We start from the raw sequence: 8,030 nt of genomic DNA, 5'->3' as shown, positions 1-8,030 counted from the left end.
TAGCCTGGTGATGGGTATTGAGGAGGGCTCGTTCTGCATGGAGCACTGGGTGTTATGAACAAACAATGAATCATGGAACACTGCACCAAAAACTAATGATGTAATATATGGTGATTAACATAACAATAAAAAATTAAAAAAAAAAAGAAAATAGTATAAAACTAAATCAGACATGCATTAAAAAGAACATGATGGTGCCCCTGGGTGGGTCAGTGGGTAAGCATCTGACTCTTGATTTCAGCTCAGGTCATGACCTCAGGGTCGTGAGAATGAGGAGCCCCATGATGGGCTCTGAGCTCAGTGAGGAGTGTGCTTAAGATTCTCTCTCTCCCTCTCCCCTTACCCCTCCCCACTCCATGGGCGCTCTCTCTCTCTAAAATAAATTAAATCTTAAAAAAAAAAAACATGATGACAATGTGTGGCTTAAACTAAGAGTGCAAAGATCTTTTAAACTGACAAGAACAGATGCTACAGAGGATCATAGGGGAAGAGAGGAAAAAAATGAAACAAGATGAAACCAGAAAGGGAGACAAACCATAAGAGACTCAATCTCAGGACACAAACTGAGGGTTGCTGGAGTGGAGGGGGGTGGGAGGGATGGGATGGCTGGGTGATGGACATTGGGGAGGGTATGTGTTGTAGGGAGCACTGTGTATTGTGTAATACTGGTGAATCACAGACCTGTACCCCTGAAACAAATAATACATTATATGTTAATTTAAAAAAAAGCAAAAAAGAAAAAAGAAGAACAGATGCTACACTTGATCTTAGCCAAAAGGCCAAGAAGTGATGCCAAGATCTTTTGACATTAAAATATTTATCACTAAAAATCATAATTTTAACAGATTAAGGGGGAAAATCTTATCATAATGTGGATACAGATTTTTTTTTTAGAAAATCCAAAGTCCACTCAAGAGTGAAATAACTTTGGCAAACTACAATTATATGGGATCTTCCTTAACCTGATAAGAGCTATCAAACCCCAAATAAACAGTAGACACGTTACTTACTGGGAAAATTTTCAAAGTGCAGTACTCCTTTTAAAGTTGAGAAAGTGACAAGAATGACATATTGTTGCTTATTAAGCATATACTAGAGATCCTAGCTGGTGCAAAGAGACAAGGGAAAAAAAAGTGCACAATTGACTATGAAGAACACAGTTATGATCATTCACAGGTGACAATGCTGTAAGGGATGACCGATAGAGTTGTACCAAGCTTGTTGATAGGGAGAAAATATTTTAAAGGTCACAGTTGTTTCCAAGTTAATAAATTCAAGGGAATTCCAATTTAAGTTCTAAAAGGGGATTTCACAGAAATGGACAGACTGACTCTGAAAATCATTTGGAGACATCAAAGTCCTAAAAAGAATCAAGAAACTGTCAAAGAATGATAAAAATGGAGAATTTTCCCTACCAGGTATCAATATTCATCATCATAATAATACAAGCCATAAAGGCAATAGTTGATAAATATGCTACATTAAAATTAAAAACTTGTGTATATCATAAAATGCCATAAACTTAAAGACAAGTCATAGATTTGGGACAGATGTTTACTACATATATAACACTCAAAGGATTTGGGTCAAGAATAAATAATCCCAACAATCCATAACTCAAAAAAAGCCAACAATGCAACAAAAAGTGAACAAGTGATATGAATAGGCAATTCACAAAGAGAATGCCAAATTTATACAATTATATGTAATAAAGTATTAAAAATATGTAAGCTAGAAATATAGGCATCTATCTGGGTATATCCTGAAAGTATAATATTGAACAACAAAAATCAGGTGGAAAAGGATCCTATTTTGGTAAAAATTGTAAAGTCCACAAAACAATACTTCATAATGCGCATGGTTGTAAACATATGTAGAAAATATAGAAAATGCAGGTAAATTACATACACAAATTTCAGCAGAGGAAGGGAAGGGAAAGGGATGAAGGTCAGTCTTTAGCTATAGATGTAACTGTATTTATGAAAAAAACTTAAGTAAACATGACAAAATGTTAGTGTCTGTTAAATCTGTGTGTTTGATTAATGGGTGCTTGTTATATTGAATTTATGCACTTTTCTTATGTTTGAAATATATCACGATTTAAATTACATTAAAGGGGTACCTAGTTGGCTCTGTCAGTTGAGTGTCTGACTCATGGTTTTGGCTCAGGTCATGATCTCAGGGTCGTGGGATCTAACCCCTCATTGGGCTCCGAGCTCACTGGGGAGTCTGCTTGAGATTTTCTCTTTCCCTCTCCTTCTGCCCCCACCTCCCCCAGCTCTCCCTCTCCAATAAATAAATAAATCTAAATAGATAAATAAATTACATTTAAAAATGTTTAAACCTTAAATGATTGTAAGAAAATATTTACCTGCTCATGGGAGAAGGGAAGGCCTTTTAAATATGAAAGAAAAATCATAAAGGAAAAGATTGATAAATGTGACTACATAAAAAGGTAAAAATTCAGGGGCACCTGGGCAACTTTATTCAATTTTTTTTATAAAAATGTGGGGTTTTTTTAAAGATTTTTATTTATTTATTTGACAGAAGCACAGCGCGAGAGGAACACAAGCAGGCGGAGTGGGAGAGGGAGAAGCAGGCTTCCCGCTGAGGAGGGAGCCTGATGTGGGGCTCAATCCCAGGACCCTGAGATTGTGACCTGAGCCAAAGGCAGACGCTTAACGACTGAGCCACCCAGGCGCCCCAAAAATGTGTTTTATTTTAAAACAGGTTTGTAAAAGTAGAAATCACATACAAAAATACAGATTACTCTGACATGTTAGCAAAATAGCTTATGGCTGGACTTGAGTTTGGAAGTACTGTATGTTTGAGGGCATCTGAAAATCACAGCCCAAATGGATCCTATCATCAGCCCTTGGCACTAATCTGTAAACAATATTTTCATGTAGTATATTTAGCACTTTTTAACTAGTACAAAATCGAAACATAATCATTTCCTGTTTAACACCACTTTAAAATGTTCTTCCTTAGGTCTGAGCAGATAAGGGCACTTCGTATCGTTGTTTCTAACATTTGAAGTCTAACTTAAAAACAATTAATGTTAATAGAAATAACAGGTTTTAGCTCTTTTTGTTCCATTTTGAACATATGGGAAAGTCATCAATTTAAAGAAATTAGTGTTTTGTTTTTTTAAGTAGAATTTAATTCTTTTCCTTCTAGACACCATTAAAAAAAAAATCACTGTTGCTATCAAAAAATTCCACACCTGAGTCTTAACTTTTATGTAGCTTCAAGTTGTCTTACTGCTTTGAAACTGCATGGAGCCCACACCTACTTCAAGGGTGTATTTCTGAGTGAAAGAACATGTAGTTCTTAGGTAACTCTAGGTCCAGTAACTAGAAAACCATGACTTTCAAACAATTGTTGTGGGAGACAATTTTTTTTAAAAGGCAATTTAAAATACTTGATTCCAGAGAAATATAAAAATAACTTTAAGAACCTTGGCAATAAGGAAAATGGCAGGCAACTCCGGTTTGGCATTCCATCCAACATTTCAAGAATAAAGACTGGCTACTACCACCTTCCTAAAACAAAGTGGGTCATTTTAAAAGCTAAAGAACCCACGATAACCCATGTTATCATTTGATCATAAAGCTAGAAGACCACAATTATATTTCCTCTGCTAATTTGGAATTCTATGAACACAGGACACGAAGGAAACTTCACAAATATGCATTAGAGTTGGCTTGAGATTCTCTACCTCTGCCCCTGCCCCCCACCTCTGCTCATGCTCTTTCTCTCAAATAAATAAATAAATCCTTAAAAAAAACTTCAAAAATTTTTAATTACAAAAGTGAAGAAAATATATATGCATAAATAAATTATATATAAAATTAGTAATATTAATGTAAAAAATCACTCTTAATATCAATTTGTTCATCAAATGTGAACAATATTAATAAACAAGAATACTTAAGTTTAATGAGTATGCAGTGAGATTAGCACTTTTATCAATTGCTATTGGGAATTTAAAATGGCTGATCTGTGGGGAGAGCAATAGATAATACTAAAAAGAGCATTAAAATTGTTCATACTAAAAACAGACATTAACCTGATAAAAATTATGATCTCTGAGGGGTGAGATGGCAGAAATGATTTACATTTCCTATATTCTATGCTTATTTTTTTAGTACCTGGTTTATTTGTTTTTACAATTTAAACTCAAAATTCCTTTTTATTTTTTTTATTTTTTTAAAGATTATTTATTTATTTATTTATTTATTTATTTGACAGAGAGAGACACAGCGAGAGAAGGAACACAAGCAGGGTGAGTGGGAGAGGAAAAAGCAGACTCCTCATGGAGCAGGGAGCCCGATGCAGGGCTCGATCCCAGGACCCTGGGATCATGAGCTGAACCGAAGGCAGTTGCTTAATGACTGAGTCACCCAGGCGCCCCTCAAAATTCCTTTTTAATTTAAACATTTCAATAAAAAAACAAGTTGTATCTTTTAGCTTCTAATTCTGCTTCTAAAAACACCATCCTAGGGAAATAAGTAGATGTGTGCACAAATCTTAGTATGCCAGATGATCCTTATAAATTTTATAATACCAAAACATAGACACAGTCTAAATATTAAACATTAGAGGAATAATTGAATATGTTATGGAGCAGACATAAAGGAGTAGTATGCTGATATTTAAAAATATGTTTTTAAAAATTACCACAAGAAAATGCTTGCTACATGATTGTAAGTAAAAAGAACGGATAGCTCAGTGATGTCATTCAGTGTCAAGTTAATGAAAAAAGCTTTGAAATGTAATCCAAGTTGAGAAGGGGACAAATGGTTTTTGTTATAAGACCATGCTTATGCTGACAAGGGAGCGATTCATCTCCTATGTAGACCCAATGAAGGATTTGGGCAGGAAAGAAATTCCCCCTGTGAGATGTGCTTTTTAAAATTATTTTTTATTTTGTTCTGCCCAAGAATATAAAAATATCAAATAGCAGACTGCAAGCCAGAACAGAGGATCACCCTGACATTCTTCCTCCACCATTCCCTCCATTTATAGGACTCAGAACTCACCCCTCTCCCTCTACCTGGCAGAACAGAACTGACAACCTGTACTGGAGACCAACAATTTATACAAGGAGAGAGAAAAGAGAGAGAGAGAGCGATTGGCATTGTCCTGGAACTTGCAACTGACAGACCCAGAAGAAACAAGGGAAGCGGGGACTTCAGGAGGAAGGAATGAATTTAAAAGGACAAAAATGAAAAGAAGAAAAGAAAGAGAAGGCATTCCCCTTCACACAGCTAGAGAAAAAACCCTCCCAGAACAAACCCAAAAGTGGGGTCCACACACCCTCAGTAAAGTAGGCAGGACAAGAGAGAAAAATCAGGGTTTCACTAACCAACTTTATAGGCACTGTCTGCTACTACCTCCCTGTATAGTCTGGATTAATCACCAGAGGCCTTGAGCAAAAAGTAGTTTGAACTCTTTTCTTGCAAATTTCTGTGATGTTCACTTGTGAGGGTCATAAAATAATAACTGCTATCGGGAGGGAAATATTCATTCCCACTCCCACCGGAGAGCAAAGAATGGTCGACAGGGCTTTGGGGAGATATGCCAAAAAGGCAATAACTGAGCCAGAACATTTGCCCTTGATCTCCAGCTCCTCTGAGAATATTTAAAGATAAATCATATGGGCCAAGTAAGAAGCCTACCATATAGCATATATACACATAAAAAATATCATATATGTATGCATAGAAAGACAGCAAAAGGCGAGACACCAAAATACTAGTGTTTTCCCAGGGTTTGAGATTACAAGTGATTTTTATTTTCTTATGCAGCACAGCATTTTAAAATATTAATTGATGCTTGTTTTCCTTCTTGATAATCCTTTCTGCCCTGCAGTACATCCCACAATTAAAATTAAACACTAGCTCTGAAGCTTATTGCCCCAGGGAAGGAAGGACAAAAAATAACCCAGGAAAACAATGAGTCAAAATTTTTATATTTGAGTTTCAAAATAAAACTGTAAAGTCCTTAGCTAAGAGGAGAGACTGAAAGCCAAAGAAACTGATTTGCTAGAGTGAGGCACCCAAGAGAGAAAAATAACATTTTGGAATTCTAAAACTTGCCATTCATAAAGACTGGAGGACCCAGGGTTTATAGCATAAATCATTTAGCAGGGAAGAATTTGTAGTGATATAGGAGGGGTTTTCCAGCCATAAAGAGAAAAAAGAATCCCTTCTGTACTGGTAGATGTTTGGAGAAGTTTGAAAGACTAAAGATGCCCTCTCCCCAGGTCAAAAGCCACTGAAATGAGAATGGAAAGTTGAAAAAAAAATCAGATCTGTTTGATAATTCTACATGTGCCCCATTTGTCAACTACATCTTTTGGAGGAGGCAGCCTCTAAGAATGCCCCTGGTGACTGCAAAATGGCTGTACTGGAGTAGGGATGGCAGTATGGCATGTCTAGGCACAAAGGGACTTGATATAGTGCCACTTTTTCCTGAATCTCTCTTGGCTTCCAAGGTGTGTGTAGGTAATCTGAAAAGTTCCCATGTGTCTGAAAGTAGCGAGGAAAATTACCAAGAACTGATAAACAGTATGTCTTGCCAGGGTGTTATCATAGCCCAGGGACAGGGAACGGAGTAGCAGAAGGCGCAACTAGACAGCCGAAGTCTGAAGCTAGTGAAATTGACTGAGTCTCAGCAACTGAGTTTATCTATACGAGCTGAAAAGGAGGTCCAATTAGCCTGAAATTACTATCAGGCTTCCAGTTCCCCCACTTACCCTACCCCCAAACCATTACTGTGCGTTGCCCACACCAAGAGAAGTACACAAGTAAGCACATCAGCATGGAATGCAGAGGTGCTGATACACACGTTCAGGCTAAACAAGCTACACACACCTCAGTGGAGGTCAATCAGCATAGAGGGTTGATGTTCACGCCCAAAGGAAATTAGAACACCCAGAAGAAAGGAAGAAGCAATTGAGTCCTTCATAAAGGACTGAGCTTAAAATCAGAAATACTTAAGATATATTGCAGAACTAAGTTTACTGCAGAAAATTGAAAAGCAAGTTAAAAGCTAGGTGACTTCCAATTGTAGGGAAATAAAGAACCTCGCAGTCTTGTACAGTTGAGTTGTGATTGTGAAAATTTCGACTTCTATATTTCTTTAAACTTTCTGGAATTTTCCAAATGTACTGCATATTTACACTTATTCTTTCAAACCTGAACAAAACAAACATTAAAATAAAGCTATTGGAAAATGTTTTTTCAAAGATGCAGACTACCTTATGTTAGTTTTACAAAGTTCTAGGCTAGTAGAAGTCTGAATTTAAATCTAGAGGCACCATAAAAGAGGGGGTCCTATTGTCAGCATGCAAAGTGCCAAACTTAGAAGCTGATAGAGACTTGCTGAACATTTTTTAATCAATACACATTAAAACCTTTAGAAGTTGCTAAAATCTGTAGGTATCTGGAGACAGTATCTTTTGTTCTAAGAGAAAGTGAAAGATTCTTCATCTCAAATAGGGAAAAGAGTGACATTTGATAAACAACTTGGTAAAGGTATGAACAAAGTGTTATGGGAGCAAATGCAGGGGAGTCATTAGTTCCTTGGAGAGGTTTATAATTCTCTTGCAAGTTGAATCTGCAAACTTAAACATATAAAGTGATGACAGTGAACACTGATACTTCCTTTTCTTTGACAAATCCTCATAATAGGTGTGTGAGTTGATGTCAAGGTAGAGAGGACATAATCGAGGATGCTTCTTGCTGTCCTGGAATAAACGTGGTGTTACAAAGAATAAATTTTCCCTGTCATTTTTAGACTCAATCCAGGAGTAGCAAATGCTTAACACCCTGGCTGACCTGGCCCACAGACATGTTTATTCTGGCTTACAATTTTCTTTAAAATAAATTTAAGCATCCTTTGGTTTATCATACTTGCTCCAGGTCACCATTGGACACACCAGTCCCTTTTGGAAAATCAACACTTCTCAAAGGTTAAGAATAGAGACACTAATAGAGTACTTGAGTTGAAATTCAAGATTT

General features: G+C 36.6%; 1 pseudogene; it reads right to left on the bottom strand.

Annotated features, from left to right (window-relative positions):
• Window positions 1–633: 633 nt before the first annotated feature.
• Window positions 634–791, bottom strand: LOC114202800 (U2 spliceosomal RNA; annotated as a pseudogene).
• Window positions 792–8,030: the final 7,239 nt, after the last annotated feature.

The sequence above is a fragment of the Eumetopias jubatus genome, unplaced genomic scaffold (assembly GCF_037043125.1).
Source record: "Eumetopias jubatus isolate StellerSeaLion01/CBP00866 unplaced genomic scaffold, mEumJub1_p1.0 scaffold_11, whole genome shotgun sequence".
In the NCBI taxonomy this organism is placed as follows: Eukaryota; Metazoa; Chordata; class Mammalia; order Carnivora; family Otariidae; genus Eumetopias; species Eumetopias jubatus.
Note: the sequence above shows the minus strand (reverse complement) of the source record. Positions and strands in the feature narration are given on the sequence as shown.